General features: G+C 38.9%; 1 long non-coding RNA gene across 1 annotated transcript; it reads left to right on the top strand.

Annotated features, from left to right (window-relative positions):
* Positions 1-860: 860 nt before the first annotated feature.
* Positions 861-2,688, top strand: LOC124266718. The gene is made up of 3 exons (XR_006895826.1): positions 861-975; positions 2,260-2,424; positions 2,665-2,688. It is a non-coding gene; the product is annotated as an uncharacterized LOC124266718 (long non-coding RNA).
* Positions 2,689-4,541: the final 1,853 nt, after the last annotated feature.

Here is a 4,541-nt window from a genome sequence, read left to right on the forward strand (position 1 = left end):
GTGTAATAACAGCAGCATGTCTTGTAACAAATGATGGATGTACGCACATAGCTGTGGATATACTGCTTTTGTTCCGTGATGTGATTTAAAAGTTATGGGCATATCTGATGTCAAATGACGAGGAGAGAAGTGAACAAAAACATATTCCTTTTTGGGGGTGAGGCAGGGCAGCTATATAACCCGATGTCTGTCTATCACAGATGCATTGTCTACTGACTCGATTTTTTACACCATGTTTTCGTCTTTGTTCACCCTTGCTGTTGTCTTGGCGGTGTACATGCCGTTGACATCAGCTCAAGGTAAGTTAATTTTAGTATTATTTTACGTGGTGGAGGTCATTCACACGTGATTTTTTTCTAGGTATTCACAGCTTTAACAGGCATACTGAACCATACATATATGTATACATTATACAGTAAACTACGGTTTTATCGATCTCAAAGGAGCTACAAATTTCAGTTCGTGATATCCGTAGATTAACGCCTCTCGACTACCAAACATCTTGGATTAAGCCCTATAAAAGTCCTTTAGAATTGTCATTGAACGATGATATCTATGTATTTCGAAATGCGAATGAGTATCATATACAGAGTGTATTCAAGTTCACCTCAACGCTGTAAATTGCATGAATATATACAACTTTTTCATCAAACAAGCGACTTCTAATTCTAGCATAATTCCTTTTCTAGAATTCTAAATCCTCTGTATGAAAGAAATACATTATAGCATAATTACATATTCTTCTTTATCTTTGATGGTCATATGCGAATTTACGGCATAAATGCTTTGATTAGTTATGATGTTTTGGATGAAACGTTTTGATAAGAAAGGTATTATTGGTTTGGTTGACAGCTCTGTGCGACACTGCTGGCTGCCTTAATGGCGTCTGTGTCCTGCCACCAGTTACAATTGTCCCTACGTGCAACTGTACTACAGGTTTCCAGACGACTCTAACCGACCCGAATGTGTGCTCCAGTAAGTTATATGTCACACATAACCTCGCCATTTGTCAATCACCAGGTTTTGATAAAACACATTAATTTTACTTCAACAATAATGAGTGTATTGGCATCAGTGAGTGAAATTTTACGCCGCTTTTAGCAATATTCCAGCAATATAACGGCGGGGACACCATAAATGGGTTCCACACGTTGTACCCATGTAGGGAATCGAACCCGGGTCTCCGGCGTGACGAGCAGCCGCTTTAACCACTCGGTTACCCCACCGCCCGTATCGGCATGAATGTTGTGATAACGAGTTATGTGCGTGTGTGTATGTCGTAATATCGAAGTGTGTATTTTAATGTATGTCGCAATAACCTGGTGTTATCCTTTGTGTATGTCGTAACAATGAGTTAAATAGCTAACGGCTTGCACAGTCATACAAAACACCGGTTATTTGAAAGACCAGACGCACACCTGCCCAATTTCTAAAGTTGTCAAACAATATTCCTAATTTCTTTGTGTAATTAGAATGGATATTTTGACACAAAGCCCGGCAGCTGATTCTTCAGGTCAGACAACTCTCATGTATTTTAAAGTCTTTACTTTTGCTGAGCATAAATGCGGGATACGTTTATTATTACCATTGCATGTGAAAATCCAATTCATTTACAGCCTCCAAAACATTAAAAAAGCAAAAGTAAATATTCCCGCCTATGATAAAATTGTTTTCTGCCCATGGGCGAGATTTTTAAATATTGCTCTAAATTAGCCGAATTAACTTGTTTAAGTGGCATTTAGAAGGTGGTGTGATGAACAACAAGGAGAGTTCTATGGATATACACCTTCTTTAATATGATATGAGCGACGTTTCGGTGTAGCTACTAACATCGTTATCATTTGCTTGATAACGATGTTAGTAGCTACACCGAAACGTCGCTCATATCATATTAAAGAAGTGTATATCCATATATATAATAGAACTTGTTGTTAAGCCGAATCAAGTCAAAATGAGTTGAATTTTGTGTCATGATACATAAACATACTTTAATTCAAGTACAACCTCGAAAACATGAATTCTGAGCGGAACTAAACAATTTCGCCCATGGGTCACTATTCGCGAGTTTAAATTTTGAGTTTTCAAAAAAATCTTTTGTAATTTTTTTCATCCTTAGTATATATTCATGACAAATACATGTTTAATTTTGTCAAATCCCTTGTCAGAAAGTTGCAGTGCTGAGAGTTTCTGGACTTTTGAGTGTCCAGAATTAAATTGTCACGTGTTCAAATAGACCTCATGAAGTTTGTGTTTTTTCAGATATTGACGAGTGTTCAGAAAATAATTACCTCTGTGGGGTGAGTTATGAGCCCAATCTCCACACCTATGTGCCCAGTGGGAGATGTGTCGACACTGCGGGGTCGTACGGCTGTCTGTGCAACCCCAACCTATCCCTGCCATCCTTCGACAACAGGACCTGTTTCCGTAAGTTGTGTGATGTGCTCTTATTACCTGACGTCAGTATAAGACAGTGAAGAAACATTTACCAAGACATACATACCGGTATATGATTTCGGATATATAATATTTGAATAATGTGTGATAGCATCACCCTGTATCTCGGCACAGAAGAGTCCTTAGATTGTATGAGTGCAAAATAGACGTACAATGCATGTTCCACATAAAGCACAGATCTATTCTGATTTGACATTTGACTGTTTTCAGCCCAGCCTGTTCAACAGCAGCAGCAACAACAACAACAACAGTTTCAACGTCTATTTAACCAGCTCTTGTTATTTGGCCTGTTGGAGTGATAACAACTGTCTTGCATTGGCAATATTCCTAAATTCTTGTGGAAACTAAAATTGTAATAAAACATGTCAGTCGATATTGTGGTATGTTAAATTTGTATGCTTCATTGGTATTACATCCAAGTGTTCCAGTAGATGGGGCTCTGGCGTTCCTAACCATGGTAACAAAAATAATTTGATCGTTTTTCTTCTGAAATGTACACAAGATGAGATACCATCTATTGGTGTTTGTATCAGTACATATAAGACTCTACTATCAGCTTTAAGATTGCTAAACGCTTATCATGATATCAACCGAATTCCTGAATTCAGGAGGAGAGGACAAACACACTTGCAAATTTGGTAACACGATGAAGTCATCTTTTGGTTATCGGAACCTAACTGAGTTACTAACAAAGTAGAAGTAAGTGTTAAATATACATGAAGATTATAATAATTGGTTTTAAGCATTCATTCCTGCCATTGGAAACGATTATTCATGTAAGACGCGAGAAGAGGGTTTATTTCCGAAACAACTCTCTCCGACAATCGTTTGTTTTCAAAGCTGTTCTTTTTTTCCTACCACAGATCACGACGTTCATATTTCATCAATTCCAATTTCTTTAGAAATGATACTTCATAACTAGAGTACAAAATGTGCAAATCAGAGTCAGTTTTAGTTAGAATTGTTATCATTTAAGGTGTGTTATTTCTCTAAAAATAAGCTACAACTTAAACCAACTCTTGTCACGGTTCACAAAAACAGGCTCTAACATGGCATTACACATATGTCAAAACATGAACACATAACACCGGTTCTAAAGAGGCTTCATTGGCTACCTATCAAGCAACGGATCAATTACAAGGTCCTGACCTTTGTCTTCAAGTCACTGCAACAAAAGGCTCCAGTTTATCTGCAAACTCTAATTGCTTTACACGTCCCCAAAAGATGTCTCCGTCTAGCTCATCTTATGCAGCTCGATGTTCCCAAAACAACAAAAACGTTTGGTGATAGAGCTTTTGAGAAAGCAGGGCCAGTTCTGTGGAACACTCTCCCTCTGGACATTAGGAACTGTGCCACACTCAGTTCCTACCAGCACAAACTCAAAACACATCTCTTTGCAAAAGCCCACCAGTAATCCTTTTTGGAAAGGGCGCTATACATGTGACTAGTTGTATTTTATTATCACCATCTTATCCGAATGCGCAGAAGTGTGCAGAACACTCATTCGAGTTAACTGTAGGAGTCAGAACGTACCACCCACTTCAACATTCGTGCATGGGCATTATTGTTCAAGTCACGTACAACACATATAATATGGTAAGCAACGAATGGTAACAAACGAATATTGTCTTTTTTATAGAAAAATGGCGATGTTGCATCTCATATGGTAAATTCATGGAATGTTTTCATTGAAGGATCATTTTATAAACAGGGAGTGAGCGAGTGAGTGAGTCCGTGAGTTCGGTTTGACGCCGCCCTCAGCAATATTCCAGCTATATGGCGGCGGTCTGTAAAAAATCGAGTCTGGACCAGACAATCCAGTGATCAACAGCATGAACATCAATCTACGCACTTGGGAACCGATGACATGTGTCAACCAAGTCAGCGGGTCTGACCACCGGATCCCGTTAGTCGCCTCTTACGACAAGCATGGGTTACTGAAGGTTAATTTTAACCCCGATCTTCACTGGTATAAATAAGGTGGGCACTGATGCACCCACACATGCGTAAAACGAGTGAAGTCCATTCCTGGTGGCCCCCATATTGCTGGGCTATTGCTAATCAGACACATTAGAACTTCTGCCTCG

This window comes from Haliotis rubra, unplaced genomic scaffold (genome assembly GCF_003918875.1).
Source record: "Haliotis rubra isolate DU_JTF1 unplaced genomic scaffold, ASM391887v1 Scf1274, whole genome shotgun sequence".
Lineage (NCBI taxonomy): Eukaryota > Metazoa > Mollusca > Gastropoda > Lepetellida > Haliotidae > Haliotis > Haliotis rubra.